This window comes from Epargyreus clarus, unplaced genomic scaffold (genome assembly GCF_041222505.1).
Source record: "Epargyreus clarus isolate Ecla_fem2 unplaced genomic scaffold, WU_Ecla_fem_2.2 ptg000011l, whole genome shotgun sequence".
NCBI lineage: Eukaryota > Metazoa > Arthropoda > Insecta > Lepidoptera > Hesperiidae > Epargyreus > Epargyreus clarus.
Window position 1 is genome coordinate 577,247 of NW_027332219.1, and position 19,350 is coordinate 596,596.

Below are 19,350 nucleotides of genomic sequence, written 5' to 3' on the forward strand. Positions count from 1 at the left end.
TGTTTTAGGGTGGTCGTTAAAAAATATTTTTTTTGGGACCCCCTAAAAAATCCTTCCTTTTGACGAAAAATGACGGAAGACATTTATTTTTTTGCTTTAACCAAAAAGAACACGTGCCGCCTACCGACTTAAGGTCATTTTTAATTGTTTAATGTTATCTACCGAAAAGTCAACATTTTTTGTATTGCTTAATTGGAAATATTTTGTAAAATAGGAACTTGCCAAAAAAATTATAAGAGACCTTTTTTTTAGAGAATTTAATTTTCTACAAAAAGTCCTTTTCTCAAATCGGAATACTGTAGGAGAAATTTCAAAAAAATACAATTTTATCAAAAAAATGACCTTAAATCGGTCGGCGGCACGAGTTTTTTGTTGAAACCAAAACAAAAAATTCTCCCGCCATTTTTCGTCAAAAGGAAGGATTTTTAGGATGTGTCAAAAACAAATTTAACGAACACCCTAGTATGTTTGTATTAAGTTATCTTGATGCTGTCTAATAAAACTCGGTTGAAACTCGGCCTATATCAATCGGGGGTGCGAGTTTCAAATCCCAGGCATGCAGTGATTTTGCAAAATTATTTGCGTACTATAAATTAACTAGCTGACCCGGCAAACGTTGTGTTGCCATATAAATAAAAAAATGTTAACTGTGAACAACCCTTATCACTTAGGGGTATGAAAAATAGATAGCCAATTTTCAGACCTACTGAATACGCGTATATAATTTGGTGAAAATCGGCAAAGTTTCGGATGAGTACGGTAACTAACATTGACACGAGAATTTTATATATAAGATGATATGATGAAACATTTAGATTAAGATTTTCATTTGCTTTATGATAAAGGAAGACATTGTGAGAAAACCCACACGACTGACTTTTTTTTAAATCGTAAAGACGTGTAAGTAAAGTCTTTTTTTTTTTTTTTTGTTCACGAGGGGGAAACCTTCAAAAGGTACCCTATGCCGTGGGAGCGGCACGGAGTTATGTGGGATTCTTACCGCACTAAAACCCCCCCGGTGGCCGTCCTCGGCGCTGCGTAGAGGACTCCGGGATCTCCAAAGGAACGCAACCGGAGTCCTCTTAGCGCGTTGCCCCATCGGGCTCTGCCCAGGTGAGCTTGATGCTCGCCACACCGTCTGGTGGGCACGACGGTATGCGACCACACATACCGCCGTCCTTCCCGGGGTCACTAGCCGGGCGGTTCGAGCTCCCACTCTTGCCGCCCGCAACCCCGGAAGCCCCTTTTAGTCGCCTCTTACGACAGGCAGGGGATACCGTAGCCCTATTCTGGTCCCGGAACTACAGGGACAGTAAGTAAAGTCTACCAATTCTCACTCGGCCACCGCGATCTAAACCTCATTCTAAAAGGAGACCCTTGTCCAGCAGTGGGACATTAATCCACTAGTAAAACGTAATACTCAATACGTAGTTTCGATGCGTAAAATCGTGGCCTATATAGTGAATGAAGATATATTCAATTATATAAATTGCGTTGCCATTCGCCAAATATACGGGTTTCAGACCCTTGTCGTATTATCCGCGTGCAAGAGTGGGAGCTCAAAGCTTTGTGTGGTCGCATATCGCTGTAATCACCAGGGGATGTGAGAGGAGCGTAAATTGATCCCCCCAGGGCAGAGCCCGATAGAAGGGCATCGCGTTAGGAGGACTCCGGTTGTGTTCCGTTGGAGATCCCGGAGTTCTCCACCAAACGCTGAGAACGGCCACCGGGGGGGTTTTAGTGCGGTAAAAATCCCACATAACCCGGCGTCGCTCCCATGGCGTCGGGTACCTTTTGAAGGTTTCCCCCTCGTCAACAAAAAAAAAATATCCGCGTAGGTGGTTGAGCGAGAAATAAATGGAACATATAGGGTAGGTATGTAAATAAATAAAATTGCGAACAAATTCATGGATTGCCTTATTATAATTCAGACTATTTTACCCGACTGTCAAGGAAGGGTTATGTTTTTCGCGCGTATCTTGTATGTTTGTCTTTCTTTATTTGATCGGATCTTACAAACGGCTGGATGAATTTCACAGTTAAGGTGTCATTATTACAGGATTTAATATGAACTTCCACGGACTACCTTACAGTGAAATTGTGGCAACTTCCAGCCAGTGGCGGACGGAAAGTTTTTTTTTATAATATAGGAGTAGCAGACAAGCATGCAGTCCACCTGATGGTAAGTGGCTACTGCCGCCCATGGACATCTGTACAACCCCAGATAAGATTAGGTTTCTACCTCATCATTAACAAATACCCTTTGTGGTTCGACTCCGGCAGCACCACTGCCACCTATTTCTGCCAATAACAGCAGTGTTAGGCGCTGCTGTGTTCCGTTTTAAAGGGTATGGTAAGGGAGACATATTTCTCCGAGGTGTTCCAGCTTAGTCCTCAGGGGTAGCGGCGCATCTGTGGCCGACCTCAGGTAGGAATATCTAATCCAATCTGGGGTTGATTACAGATGTCCATGGGCGGCAGTAACCACTTACCATCAGGTGGACTGCATGCTCGTCTGCTACTCTTATATTATAAAAAAAAAAGATCAAGCGATACATCGTTTATCGCTCTATGTACCCAGTGCGACAAGGGCTGTATCGGCCAAATAACACGACACACATTCCTGGTGTCGTGTAGGAAATACCACGACATGTCAATTGCGATAACGTACTGTTTCCGCTTTGGTCATGGCTTCGTGTGGGGCCATTAAGCGGGCGGGCAAGTATTTTTGGATTAAGTCCTAAACGACCTTCCTTCATCCAATGGTACATTGATTGATTGGTTGGATGGTAAACCTCTGTTATATTTTTTAAGACACGTACATAGAATAGGTTCTACGCGAAGCGAGTAAGACATATGTCGTCACCCCTGAGGACTCCATGTTTGCCTGATAATCAAATCGGCCGGCATCCATACACTTCCACTCATACTTCTCACCTTATTTCTGGTCCCACCACCTTACAAATTTAATGTCGATTGGACAGAGATATCCACAAAGAGATTAATTAATATTCTGATGCCCTCTATGTAGATAACATTAAAATAACAATCGTAGTCAATTAACCATTTTTTACAGTGACAACGCCACCAAGCATAATTAATTTATCTATTCATAAAATTAAACACGAATAAGCATGAAATATTTTCAAATACAATAGTAAAACAAATTAGCAACTCAATAGAGTTGTATCAGCGTCACGCTTGGACTTGTAAGCAAATCGCGCGTTTCATGGCCCCAGTGTTAAGGTTGTGGCCACTAGACTAGAAAGGGCGTTATATCGTTCTAGATTGTCAATGACGAATCTTTATTGTTAGATTCAAATAGGAATTGTATATTTATTTATAGATATAGATACTAAATCTATTTATTTTCTAATCAATGTTTTTCAAAATTTTAAAATTTTGAAATTGTAAATATTCATCTTAGCATTTATAAAAAATGAAGATTGTGTTTTAGGTAAATTAGTAATTTTGTTTAAATAACTTGTGAAACATGTAATTAGTATTACAGATTACGTTTCGAAAAGTAGGTACAAATAAGTGAACATGTAAATTTATATGCTATAGAAAGTTAGATGTAATTTTTAGTTTGTCTTTTTAAGCTATTTTTAAATTTGCAAATTCTCATCAAAATAAGTTCATTCCTTACAGATTGTTAAAAATGTTGTACGAAGAAAAGATAATGCTATTTTAAAATTTCGCCTGTTCTTTTAACAAAGTGCCTAGGAGTCTATGATACCCATGTAACACAAATTTGTATTCAAATATATATTTTACTAGCTGACCCGGCAAACGTTGTGTTACCACATAAATAAAAAAATGTTAAGGGTGAACCACCCTCAATTACTTAGGGGATGAAAAATACATAGTAGCCGATTCTCAGACCTACTGAGTATGCATATAAAATTAGGTGAAAATCGGTAAAGCCGTTTCGGAGGAGTACAGTAACTAACATTGTGACAAGATTGCTCTATTTAAACAAATTGACATTACGTACATGATTTTGTATATACCTATTTCATACAGCTTTGGTATGGTGCAATTAATAAGGCCATAACGTCAGCAATGTCGATGTTCTTATACGTCAGAAGCATCGTACGACACCGCGTGATCAATCAAATTGCCAATTTAGTTGGAATTCGTAGTACGACATGCTTACTGATTCATAGTCTCCCTTATCTACTCTTATACTCCGTTAAATCAACTGAGTTAACTCATATTGACCGCCAATAATATACCACTCTTCAAGGTGTTATGGAAACAAAGTGGCGAAAGAAACTCCATGGCTACATAGGTTCGTGATATGGTTTCAAATGTTCGCCAGTGGCGCTGCATTTGCTGCGCAAAAACCGTACTGCAATTTAAGGAACACGATCAATCCTAATAAATATGGCACGACGTCAAATAAAGTGACGGATGAAAGAAGACAATTACATGTTACAAAGTAAACAAATCGGTCATTTTAGACATAATTGTCCATTAATGCAGAAAAGCAAGCAAAGCAATGCACTTAGCGTGATATTTTTGAATCCTTACTAATATTAAATATAAAGGTGGTAGAACCCTTTGTGGTTCGACTCCGGCGGCACCACCGCCACACCTATTTCTACCTAATAACAGCAGTGTTAGGCGCTGCTGTGTTCCGGTTTGAAGGGTGTGGTAAGGGAGACAGACTTTTCCGAGGTGTTCCAGCTTAGTCCTCAGGGGTAGCGGCGCATCTGTGGCCGACCTCAGGTAGGAATATCTAATCCTATCTGGGGTTGATTACAGATGTCCATGGGCGGCAGTAGCCACTTACCGTCAGGTGGACTGCATGCTCGTCTGCTACTCCTATAATATAACAAAAAAAAAAAAAAAAGTGGCGAAAGAAACTCCATGGCTACAGAGGTTCGTGATATGGTTTCAAATGTTCTCGAGACAGATGCCAGGCGCTGCATTTGCTGCGCAAAAACCGTACTGCAATTTAAGGAACACGATCAATCCTAATAAATATGGCACGACGTCAAATAAAGTGAAGGATGAAAAGAAGACAATTACATGTTACAAAGTAAAGAAATCGGTCATTTTAGACATAATTGTCCATTAATGCAGAAAAATAAACAAAGCAATGCATTTAGCGTGGTATTTTTGAATCCTTACTAATATTATAATTCCAAAAGTAACTCTGTATGTCTGTCTGTTTGTCTCTTCTTCACGCCTAAACCACCGAACCGATTTTAATGAAATTTTGTACAAAGATAGTCTGAGACCCGAGAAAGGAACTATCCTATGTGATAGTTTTTATCCCGGAAATCCCACGGGAACTAGGGATGGCAATCTAAGATCGATTAATCGGAGAATCGGAGAATCTTTTGGACCAAAAAATCGATTATTTTAATCGATATTAGTAAGGATTTAATCGTAAATTATGCATTTGGTCAAGTGACGATCTTTTGCAAAGTTGTTGTCCATGAGTCCATGAAGGTTTCAGAGTTGGTGCGACCAATTTTCGCCAGATGGCGACACTGTCATTCCAATGAAGGTATTAATTTTCAGTTTTATGTATGTTAGTATGTCATATTATTATCTTTTAAACGCGGGCGAAGCCGCGGGCAAATTCTAGTGGATACTATAGCAGACATGAATGGTACGTTGATTCCGGCGCAAGTGCGCATATGACGGCGGTAAAAGATTGAAGAAACAATGCAAATTATTCGCCGAGTTTATCAAGTATTACTGTTGCGAACACAGTTGTGCCAGTTTTGTGTTCTGGAAACGTACTGATGACGGCGGATTATAACTACGAAATCACAGTTAAAGATGTGCTATGTGTGCCGAGTCTAACAAAAAAAAATATAACAGTGAGCGAATTGATCAAAAATGGAAACAGTGTAATTTTTGAACCAAGTCACTGTTACATTCGTAATAAGAGTAATGTGGTGGTAGCAACTGCAGATACAATATACAGGTTTCCTCACGATGTTTTCCTTCATTGTTTTAGCTAGTGATAATTAATAACTAACATGCACATAATTTCGAAAAATCAGAGCCTGGGGTTTGAACCTCCTCGAGTTTCTTAAACACAAGGCTATCACTGTTTTTTTTCTCATCATGTATCTTAAAGAGCACAAAGTAAACATCCACAGTATGCGATCCTGTGACCCGTCCAGTTCGAACCCATTACGTGCAGACGCCGAGTGCCCGCCGTCACGACATCCGTCCGGCACACTCAACACACTTTACTACACTCAACACTTTCTAACAGAGATACTAATAGGAAACAGTTCTGTACTCCACTCAACACTTTCTATTAGAAATACAAATAAGAAACAACATTTTATTTTAATAGTTACGTCTTCGTCCGTGCAAGTGGGTCGAGATATCAGCATTACATGAATTAAAACTGTAATTTAATTATCTACATTACATTTGTATGTTACAAACACAAATTGTAAATTTTCAATTACAAGTTGTAAATAGATAGATAGATAATATATAATTATGTTACTTAACTAAATAATAAAAAATTTATATATAAGTTGTAAAAAATTTAAAGTAAAGTTTAAATGTAATATTATTGTAAAATAATAAATTCCCGATTAGTAAAAAATAATTTTACTTATTCAGAAATATGCAGTAAATCTTTATTTGACAATTATTTTTAGTCTATGTCACATCTTAAAACGTATTTATTTCACAGAAAAGTAACTATATGTATATCAAATTCAATCCAATACAGAATCCTAGAAAAAATAAGGAAGTCTTTATAAGGGCAATCTTATCTTAAAGAACCCAAAACAAACATCCAAAGTATGCGATCCTGTGACCCGTCCAGTTCGAACCCATTACGTGCAGACGCCGAGTGCCCGCCGTCACGACATCCGTCCGGCACACTCAACACACTTTACTACACTCAACACTTTCTAACAGAAATACTAATAGGAAACAACATTTTGCAGTAGTAGTTACGTGATCATCGTCTGTGTAAGTTAGTATTGAGCATTAAATAAATTAAAACTTTAATTCAATTACGTTACTTATAAATATTGCAAGTACAAATTGTAAAAATGTAATCACAAGTTGTAAAAAATATAAAGTAAAATTTAAATGTAATATTATTCTAAAATCACAAACTTTTGGTTAGTAAAATATAATGTTACTATTCGGAAACGTTATGTAATTTTTCATTACAAATTTATTTTAGTCTGCCTCATCCGTAACTATTTCTAAGAAAAGTATTCGGGTCACGCAATTCTATAAAAAATAAAAATGTATTTTATAAAAACAATTCCAAATAGAACAAGTAGATGTCTTTAAAAATAACCCAAAATAAACATCTGAACCGAATGCGATCCTGTGACCCGTCCAGTTCGAACCCATTACGTGCAGACGCCGAGTGCCCGCCGTCACGACATCCGTCCGGCACACTCAACACACTTTACTACACTCAACACTTTCTAACAGAGATACTAATAGGAAACAACATTTTATAGAAATAGTCATGCCATGATCACGATCCACGCGAGTAGGCCGAAACTTGAAATAAAAATGTTAAATACATTTTGAAATATATTTAGTTCTGTGGTTATATTAGTTTAAAATTCTGAGATAAATTTTCTTTGCATATTCATATTGAAATTCATGTCCAAAATTATATTCCTGGAACATTGCACTAAGTGCTTCAGTTTAGTACAAAAATATTGGATCGTTTCGAATCTTTATGTCAATTAGAACATTATAGATCTGTAGATGGTATTAATATGTGGTATGACGACGAAAGTATAGCCAAACCTAGTTCCGTATAAGGCGTGATAAGAAACGTAGACAAAGGCGCTCCATCTGAGTCCTAAAGGAGATCTACACTTTGGACTCGCATTCCCGCATCATATCTTTCCTTAAATACTATTCCTGTCATGTAAGTCAAACGCATGCGGTTACCGAGACTGCAGCGGGCTGAATCACGCATACAGTAGCACTACCATGAGTTCACAAAAGTATTACTCGTTAGCGACTGCGTAAAATAAATGTATGAAAAATTGTACAGCGCCTCTAGTGGTTACTCGTAGAACTAAATTCCGTAGTGTGAGCCACTCGTAACGTAAAAAACCTATCGAAATCAAATCGCTAGCGAATGTCATTATGATCTATTGCCATACAAATTCGGTCCCATGAGTCATTAATTTGACAGACGTTGTCAAGAAATACCGTAACGATAGTAGTTATGTTATTCACTAGCAAAATGACAATAGTTTTCTATTTACAATTTCTATAGTGGCGTTTCTATGCCAACTCATGGTAGTGCTACTGGCTCAGCAACGTACGTAAGCGAACGTAAAAACGTTGAAGGTGGTTCGACTTAGGAAGCACCACCGCTACGCTTATCTCTGCTACAACAGCAGTGTTAAGCGCTGCTGCATTCCCGAAGTAAAACAAATACGTATTAAATGAAGTCGAAATTGAAACGAACGAACGATTTGAAGGTGGTAGAACTCCTTGTGGTTCGACTCCGGCGGCACCACCGCCACACCTATTTCTGCCTCATAACAGCAGTGTTAAGCGCTGCTGTGTTCTGGTTAGAAGGGTGTGGTAAGGGAGATATACTTTTCCGAGGCGTTCCAGCTTAGTCCTCAGGGGTAGCGGCGCATCTGTAGCCGACTTCTTGTAGGAATATCTTATTCTATCTGAGGTTGATTACAGATGTCAATGGGCGGCAGTAGCCACTTACCATCAAGTGACTGCTTGCTCGTTTGCTACTCCTATGTTATAAAAAAAAAATACTATATTTAAAGAATACCTGGGTGACAAGAAACATGCCCTTAATTCGTCCGTCCGTCCATCCTTTCGACCATTCCTCTCACAGCCAATTATTTCATCTACTAGTACACAGTTCCGTATCCCGTCTTACCTCACCATACTAGATAATAGCTTCAAACATACCTTTAGGTATACAATGATATATAAAACTGTAGATACATTACATGCCCACTAAACCACACAAAAAACACACATGCACGTTTTTCATTTTATTTATAGTTCGCGCCAAACTGCTAGCCCGCTCTGAAGTTGTTGCGAGCAGGTGTAGCCATACAATTTGCTATGGCGAAGCGATTCATTTCTATATTCAGAGCAGACTAGCATTTCTACGCGGACTATACCTATTACTATGTGGACAATAATATTTAAAACTATAGATATGTTACAGGCCCAGTAAACAGCACAAAAAAGTAAGCGAAATGCGAGAGCATTGACACACGTAGGTACGTGTTTAATTTTACCTACATATTACTATATGGACAAATATTCTAAGGGCAGTATTAGAACAATATGATAAAAAAGACAAGTAGTGTTTGGCATTGCATTTCAAGTTTCATATTGTATGTATTAAATATTGTATGTTTCCTAAATAAAAATGAAATTCATTCGTAAATATTGACGTAAATTTTGCGTTTCTATCACTTTACTTAGAGAAAATCTATGATACTTTCTTGTCAGTTACGTAATCATGGCGGACCAAACACGAAATCAAACAAAAATATAATAAGTTCTCCTGATTTATATACTTGTTTCATGTGATTCCATTCCATGAAGCTTGGTTATTTCTTTTGCATAATTTGTACATTTATGCATTGCACAAGAAGGCATTTTGAGGCTTAGAAAACTAAAATAATGACGTTTAACGCTTGCAGTGACATACGTATCAATTAATTAGTGAGTCGAGAAAACACAATTATGTGAAATACTATTTGAGGGTGGTAGAACCTTATGTGGTTTGACTCCGGCGGCACCACGGCCACACCTATTTCTGCCTCATAACAGCAGTGTTAGACGCTGCTGTGTTCTGGTTTGAAGGGTGTGGTAAGGGAGACATACTTTTCCTAGGCGATCCAGCTTTGTCTTCAGGGGTAGCGGCGTATCTGTGGTCGACCTCAGGTAAGAATATCTAATCCTATCTGAGGTTGATTACAGATGGGCAGCAGTAGCCACTTAATATCTACTGGGTGGACTGCACGATTGTCTGATACTCCTATATTATAATAAAAAATATGTGCTTTTGTATGTTTCAAGTTTTGCCCGCTAGTAACGTATCTTTAGTTATTATATTACTGCCTTTATATCTGAAGCTTATCTGAATTTATCATATTAAAAGGCTTCCTCGTCCGCTTAGATAAACCTTGGAAAAGTCGATTATTCTAGATAATCTAAAGATGAAGTCATTTAACAATCTGTACATACTAGAACTAATGTTTATCTATTACCGTATATCCAAAGCGCAAATAACTCTACAGATTATGTATATCTCAACGAATTTAGAAAGTTAAGCAACGTCAGGGGTGGTCAGAAAATGGATGGGTGACTGTTGGTGGTAATACTTTGTGCTTTAGTAGTTACGGTGGTCCATCGATAGAGGTGTACAGAATTAAGCAACATCGGGCGTGGTCTGGAATTGGATGGGTGACCATTGGTGGCAATACTTGCGTTAGTGGTTACGTTATACCGTTGGTCCATCGTTGGAGGTGTACAAAGTTAAGCAACATCGGACGCGGCCTTAAACCGGATGGGTAGGCGTCGGTGGCAATACTTGGATGGGTGATCGTTGGTGGCTATATTCGATGCTTTACGTTAGTGACCTCCTCACATTATGGAATCAATGCCCAGTAGTGGGCAACTAATAATCTCTAGACTAGAATGTTAAAAGATACCAAAGCGCTTACGAATGTTGGTGTTTTTAACCTATTTCCCAAATAAAAGTGTTTATTATTTATCTGCTTGAAGCAAGGAAGGGAGCTCTACCTAACATCTATTTTTAGTTCGGCATTGAAACTAAAAATCAAAATCCTCAGTTCAACCCATTTATTTTGTGATCCATGCATCCCTCTATCAACCCTTAAAAGTTTACTACTAGACATAAGCCTCCCAGAAATAGCTTTAACTAGAAACCGACAGAAACTGGTTTTTCAGCCGAAAACGTACCTTCCTGTCCTCGTTTTATCCCAAAAAGGTACTGTTCCCGTGAGATAGATAAAAACAACTTTTAAGGTGCCACCATAGATAAGTATAGATATCTCACCGCCTTGTAATTGAAGGAAGCCATTAAACTGCTGAAACGGCTAACAAATGTGTCAGCCATTTAATGGCATAGTGTAATTTACGCGGAACAATGCCACATGCGCAGTGAAGTGGTGCAAAAACACGAAATCGAAGAAAAAGTGCGGAGAAATAAAGTTTTATTCGTAAATTATCTATAAACTATTTTTTTTAATATTTTTCAAACACGAAAATAGATGACATGCGCAGTTAAGACACGAAATCGAAGAAAAAGTGCGAAGAAATATCGTTTCATTCGTAAACGACCAAAAAGTACATTTTTTTAATATTTTTTCTAACACGAAAATATAATTAACAGTGACAATTGTCAAAAGGTTACATTTTCTTGTTAGGAGCGAGTAATCTTCACTAATCTATGTGTGGAACAATATAATTCAACATAAGTTCCGAAGTACATAGTAAATTAAATCCTTGAACTAGTTCCCAAACGTCAAACGGTCATTGACCCGCGTCAAGTTTAAACTGCATTCGAAAATGGCTGACCTCGTCATAAAGGCAAAGGCCGAGTTACATTCAGCCAAGTCAACTGTTACAGGCATTGTTAAAAGTGGATCGAGGATTATCAGACTTTTCTACTTTTGTACTTTTATAAAATAAGAGTAGCAGATGAGCTGTCCACCTGGTGGTAAGGCTACTGCCGCCCATGGACATCTGTAATAAACCCCAGATAAGATTACATACCTACCTGAGATAGCCATAGATGCGCCGCTACATCTGAGGATTAAGCTTGAATGCCTCAGATAAGTAGATATGTCTCTATTACCACAATCTTCAAACTAGAACACAGCAGCGCTTAACACTGCTGTTATTAGGCAGATATGTATGGCGGTGGTGCCGCCGGAGTCGAACCATAAAGGGACCTTACCATCAGGTGGTGGTATACTTCTTTGCTACTCCAATCATCATATATAAATTATATAAAATCTTTATATATATATTTCTTATGCGCGTGTGTATGTCACTGAACTCCTCCTAAACGGCTGGACTGATTTTGATGAAATTTGTTGTGTGTTCAATGGGACTTGAAAATGGTTTAGATTTACAATTTAGTCCGTGGGAAAAGTTATTTTTTTAATTAATTTTTAATTCGTAAGTAGTTATAGAATCAGAAACTATGCATTTGATCAAGTGATGATCTTTAGGAAAGTTGTTGTCCAAGAGCCCACGAGGGTTTGGGAGTTGGTAAGACCAATTTTCGACAGATGGCACCACTGTCATTTCAATGCAGATACAAATTTTCCGTCATATTATTTCTTTAAAATGGGGGCGAAGCCGCGAGAACCACTCGTCATATATAAAATTCTAGAAATTTCTGTATAATATACTGGTATAATATGACTGTATCACGAAATTATTAAGGTACAAATTGGGACCATGACTTTTTTAACTTTTCATTTTAATTATTTCCGTCGATTTAATGATGTAAATGATCTTAAACTCATTAACTTTAATGAACTATAACAACTTCAATGATATGGTGAACTTAATGGTAAAACTCTTGTTGGTTTGAGAGTTGCATTAGTCAAAATTATAGTTCAAAAATTATTATTTGTTATTCATCGTCAACTCATTACTGTCCCACTGGTGGGCACGGGTCTCCTCTCAGAATGAGAAGGATTAGGCCATAGTCCACCGCGCTGGCCAAGTGCGTATTGGTAGACTTCACATAACATTGAGATTTTTATAAGATCTTAGGTATGCAGGTTTCTTCACGATGTTTTCTTTCACCGTTTAAGCACGTCATAATTAATTTCTAATACACACATAATTTTCAAAAATCAGTATTACGTGGAATTCGAACCTCGGACCTCAAAAGAGTTTCAACCACTATACTGCCGTAAATTCATACCTTTAGTAATTTATTTATCATTAAAACTTCAATATAATTCCAATCGTCATAAAATATATATTTCTAGTAAGACCTCGAAGCCACGCCTACTTCCCGGATATCTAAGTTATTAAAGTGTCATTTGTTCGAATGATATTGTATCAAGTTTTTATGTAATTCAAGTAGACAACTTGATAGTGACTGTCCATGGACATCTACAATCAATCCTGGATATGATAGTTCTATCTGATATACTACAGATGCGTTACCATCCCAGAACAAAGCAAGAGAGCCTTGTTTTGATTTTTATAACGTTTATATAAGGAGTATATAAGGTTTATATATATATTTTTTTTATAATATAAGAGTAGCAGACGAGCATGCAGTCCACCTGATGGTAAGTGGCTACTGCCGCCCATGGACATCTGTAATCAACCCCAGATAGGATTAGATATTCCTACCTGAGGTCGGCCACAGATGCGCCGCTACACCTGAGGACTAAGCTGGAACGCCTCGGAAAAGTCTGTCTCCCTTACCACACCCTTCAAACCGGAATACAGCAGCGCCTAACACTGCTGTTATTAGGTAGAAATAGGTGTGGCTTGTGGTGCCGCCGGAGTCGAGCCACAAAGGGTTCTACCACCTTCAAAAGGTTTATATAAGGAGTAGTAGGCGAGCATGCAGACCACCGATGATGGTAAGTGGCTACTGCCGCCCATGGACATCTGTAGTCAACCCCAGATAAGAATAGATTACGATACGCGACTACCCCTGAAGATTAAGCTAGAATGCTTCGGAAAAGTATATCTCCTTTTCCACACCCTTCAAACCAGAACACAGCAGCGCTCTTATTTGGCAGAAATACGTGTGGCGGTGGTGCCGCCGGAGTCGAACCACGAAAGATTCTAACTTAAAAATTATGGCCGTTTTCTAAATAAATAAATTCAGATCAAGTACCACATTTCTATGAGCGATTGACACTTAACTGAGGCAGTCTGCCGTTTCTAATATAAAAAAAATATTAGGCCAAGTGCGAGTTGACCTCTTACTCGGAGGATTCCGTACATTTAAAGCGTTTGTTATTATGATTGTGAAAATTTTAATTGTCTAGTTATAAAATATCAATACAGGTTTTTCTTTTTACGAGGACCATTTTTTATTTTACTACATATTGTTATAGCAACAGTATCTACTTATTACGGTTCAAGAAATAGAGCCCTGTGACAAGCGGATAGCGGAAGCTTCATAATAGGGTTCCGTTTTTACCATTTGCATATGGATCCCTAAACATAACTAAGCTATGCATGTATGTGTTTTTACATCGCGACAGCGTCTACAGATGTGTGTGTATACTTAAAATACATTTTCGAAGTCGATAACTGTAGTTGCATAGTAATCACATGACTCTTGAATTTCATGCAAGGTCTTTTACCAGTAATAACTAGTAATAACCAGTTATTTATTACTTCATGTGATACTAGAAATGTTAAATTGTTGTACTTTTATGACCAACGCACGAATATAGTTGCCTACTTAAAACCAGCGGCTTTGATAAAGGAGGCTCAAAAAAGGTTTATTTTGAGTCCTTTATGTATATAATGTCCTTTATATAAAAGAAAAATCGAACGGGTATGCAGTCTACCTTTTGTAAGTGGCTACTGCCGCCCATAGACGTCTATAATCAATCCCAGATAAGTTTAAATTCCTACCTGAAGTCGGTCACAGATGCGCCGCTACCCCTGAGGATTAAGCTGGAACACCTCGGAAAAGTATGTCTCCCTTACCTTTCATCACACCTTTCAAACGAGAACACAGCAGCGCTTAAAACTGCTGGTATAACAAAAATAGGTGTGGCGGTGGTGCCGCCGGCGTCGAACCAAAGGGTTCTACCAACTTCAACCGTTGTACAAGAATTGCTCATTTAAACGTATTTGATATAAATATATATATATATATAAAACTCAAATGTGACTGACTGACATAGTGATCTATCAACGTACAGCCCAAACCACTGGACGGATCGGGCTGAAATTTGGCATGCAGGTAGATGTTATGACGTAGGCATCCGCTAAGAAAGGATTTTGATTAATCTACCCCCAAGGGGATAAAATAGGGGATGAAAATATTACTTCGTAACGCGAGCGAAGCCGCGGGCAAAAGCTCGTGATACAATATAACATTAACATAATACTATCAAGTTATATTACCACAATTTCACATAGCAATAAGATAGTAATGTAGGTTATCTAAATTAGTCGGTTAATGTTAAAAAGCTAGAATGTATTATAGTTTTAGGTTTAACACGATACAAATGGCTGATCGCAAGTAGCATAACGCGAAACGAATTTTTAACTAGACTGGTTTTAAATGTTGATAAATAACTAGCTGACCCGGCAAACGTAGTGTTGGCATAAAAATAAAACAATGTTAAGAGTGAACAACCCTTATCACTTAGGGGTATGAAAAATAGCTGATTCTCAGACCTGCTGAATATGCATATAAAATTTTGTGAAAATCGGTAAAGCCGTTTCAGGGTACGGTAGCTAACATTGTGACACGAGAATTTTATATATAAGATTATAATTAAATTTTTGTATGTGATTTGCAACTGCATCTTTTTATAATATTGAAGTAGGAAACGCATGCAGACAACCTGATGGTAAGTGGCTACTGCCCATGGTAATCAACCCCAGATATGAGTAGAGAGCTCTCTCAGTTATGCCATAGATGCGTTGTTACTGTTAAGGACTAAGTCGGAACGTCTCGGATAAGTTTCCCTTCAAAGCCGAACACAACAGCGCTTAATACTGCTGTCATTCCACTTTCAAGACGTTTTCAAAAAATTTGAAAGCGGTAGAACCTTTTGTGGTTCGACTCCAGCGGCACCACCGCAACACCTATTTCTACCTAATAACAGCAGTGTTAGGCGCTGCTGTGTTCCGGTTTGAAGGGTGTGGTAAGGGAGACAGACTATTCCGAGGAGTTCCAGCTTAGTACTCAGGGGTAGCGGCGCATCTGTAGCTGACCTCAGGTAGGAATATCTAATCCTATCTAGGGTTGATTACAGATGCCCATGGGCGGCAGTACCTAGGCACTTACCACCAGGTGGAATGCATGCTCGTCTGCTACTCCTATATTATAAAAAAACCCTGTGTGTTTCGACTTTTGCGGCACCAACGCCACACCTACTTCTGGCTTATAACAGTATTAAGCACTGCTGTGTTCTGGCTTGAAGGGTATGGAATACCCATGCGAAATGTTGCAATTTAGTCATCAGAGGTAGTATCTACTAGTAGTACTACTACTATACTAGTCGACCTTAGGTTGTGACTGTAATCCTATGTGAGAGCTTACAGATGTCCATGGACAGCAGGGCTCCTTACCTGGTAGACCGCATGGAAACTTGCTACTTGTGTAAAAAAATGCTTGGCCGGAGATGGAACCCAGGCCTTTCGAACGTTGTTTAATTTCAAGTTGACCATTGACTTTTCGAACTTACAAAGACAAACATACAAAAGTTATTTTATATGAATTGTCAAGTTCATCAGAAAGTCAGTCAAGGTAGAGTGAGCCCGTAACAAAAGTTATCAAAAGTACAGTTAAAGAAAGTCGAACACTGCTTGTGTCATACATGACAAGCTCGGCAGTGCGGTGTGACTTTCATGTTCATTTCGAACGTCTCTGAAATAATTAATGTTTGATTTCTTCTTCATGAGAAATTATTTGTTAAACGTTGGTTATTTTTTTTAATATACAAATCTTGTTAAAAGCTTTATTAACTGGTTTAGTGAATCAGGAAATTCAAACATATAACAATATACTTATATGAATCTATGATAAAATTTTATACGTATATACGTTGTGTATATAATATATTAAAACAGACAGACAAGTCTTAAATCAATCGATGTAAAGGCATCAATACACAAAAGTTCATTGAAAATTAAATGAGCCCTTAGAAAATATTTTTGACAACTCATCCCCTACGGGTCTAAATAGGGGATGAAATCTTATAACGTAAACTATTAAGGGAAGTACCGAAATAATCATCAATTCATGAAATAGTTATTACATGTAAATGCACAGCTATAACTTCAAAGGCAAAAAGTAATCTATTCTGGAGTCTATGCTAAGATGGGTTCCAGAATTATTTTCTCAAAATTGTTAAAATCAAAATCACAACAGTTTAGGAATACTTACAGCTCTAAAGTTAAGCTAAAACAACATACGCTTATCATTAAAAAAGTAAAATAATTAGGATTAAAATATTTCACAAATTATTAGTAAAATGATTCTGTGTAAGGCAAAACCGCTAACATTTTAAGTTACCGATGTACAAGTAAAGCGTATCAAACAAACATAAAGGCGCTAAATCACACCCCATATGCGAAAAGCGTAAAAACTCACCTTACGAAGACTGCGTCTGCGTTTCTTGTTTCTTTCCTTACTTTATAGCGAAATACAAGTAAAATTGTATCCGCGAAACATTTATCATTTTCTAAACCCTAGCGTCCCCACAGGAGACCGCGTAACTGAACAAAACGCACGTGGTTCGTGACGTCACTATATACAAAACCGGTGGTAATCGTAATCGGTAAAACGGTACGTATACGTGTTTTATTTGCGAGAGCCGTGCGCGGAATGCCAGTACCAAGGTACTTTATCAGTTAAACTTAACATTAAGACTATCGTAGTGCTGTAAAGTATCGATTGACGACGACCCTGCTAGGACGCTATTTCCTAGAACATAGGCATCTCTAGATCAATTCGTTTTTTAACTATTTTTATGTCGATTACATAAAATACGACCCCTTCACTATAAAATTTATAATGAATACTTTATTATATGTCTACATATATAAACTTTTAATTATTAATCATTTAAAAGAAAAAAAGAAACAAATTTATTTTTATAAAAATATTTAATTTCATAAAATTCAAATTCATTTTAAAAAAACCTTTTTTCTTTTGTAGATAGGTCTTACTTTTGAAACACTTTGCGACCCCTTTTCTATTAAAAGGGGGCATAAAAGCAAACACGATCCCCCCAGGGGTCGCATCCCCTAGTTTGAGAAATGTTCTAGATTTTTTCCAATAAATCGCGCTAATATATCTGTTTGACTAATATTAGAACCATAATCGCTATGATGCAAACCTTATCACCAAAGTATGATAAATGCAATTAGTTTCCGTTATCAGAAATTGATAATGATAATGTTTATTGTATTCCATTTAAATTTTAGTGAATGGAACCTATTTTTAAATGTAGGTTTTCACGTTTAACTATCTAAAAAGACCGATTAATTAGTTTTCCTGGCAATTGTAAGTGAATTGTCTGTCTTTAAGATTAAACATTTTACAAAAGTTTAATTAAAATAGTATATCATTTAAACAACTATTCTTATCGATACTCATTTATTTCTTTTATCTTTCTTTTACTACATTTAGATTATTTTCTATAATAGAGAACAAAGACCAAGAAACCGATTAATTCAAGGCTGCAATTTACCCTACGTATTGTAACTTTCAAAGATTATAAAGTAATTTTAAGTCTTATATGGACTGTAGGGTTAGGTTTCCGGGTTAAGCAATCGAAAGGTTAAATGAAAATTTGCCCATGCGTTACTGGAAACATAGATGATTTCTAAAAAAGGGTTTTCGAACTTTCATCCCTTCACCCCCTAAGGGGTTAATAATTAGATGATAAAATTTACTAATTTTAACCGTAAGATGTAGACAGTTCAAATTTTCACAATGCATTCAATTATATGGTTGCTATAATAACAGATACTAAAAAAAACGAATGAAAATTGCGTGGTACTGAACCCTCCGTGTGCGAGTTGACTTGCACTTAACAATTTTATTAAAAAATATTATTAACTATTATTTAAGGTTTAAGGAAGGTTATTAAAAAAAGCTCAAAGGTATGTGAAGTCTACCAATACGCACTTGGCTAGCACGGTGGACTATGGCCTAATCCTTCTCATTATGAGAGGAGACCCATGCCCTGCAGTGGAACAGTAATGGGCTGATGATGAAGATTATTAAAAAATCAAAGTTCAAGGTTATTAAAAGGCCAATTATTTTATTAAATGTTTGATAATCGATTCTGATGATGTTTTCTTATCAGTTCCTGACGTCCATTTGGATTAAAAAATGATCTTTGAAGCATAATTTCGCGTAACAGATGCGCACTTTTAAAATTTTATCTTTTTCCTCTTTCCAAAATGTAATTGTTTGAAACTTACTTCAATAATTCAATAACGAGTAATAAAATAAATAAATAAAACACTTTCTGCACTCACAGCCCAACACTAGGATTCCTTGTATCATGGGTGCCATGGACACACACACAGAGACAAATACACAAACACCTAGACCCAGAAGCAGAAACCTAAATTCCTCATTCAGATATCTGTCTGGCCGGGGATCGAACC

The 19,350-nt window shown here is 37.3% G+C and overlaps 1 protein-coding gene across 1 annotated transcript in view; it reads right to left on the reverse strand.

Moving 5' to 3' along the window:
* LOC140745781 (neural/ectodermal development factor IMP-L2) overlaps positions 1 to 17,545 on the reverse strand; it is an 84,727-nt gene extending 67,182 nt beyond the window's left edge. Inside the window, exon 1 of the mRNA XM_073077684.1 lies at positions 17,321 to 17,545. The gene's annotated coding sequence lies outside the window, so the exon portion shown is untranslated. The remainder of the gene's footprint in view (positions 1 to 17,320) is intronic.
* Between the last annotated feature and the right edge of the window lie 1,805 nt (positions 17,546 to 19,350).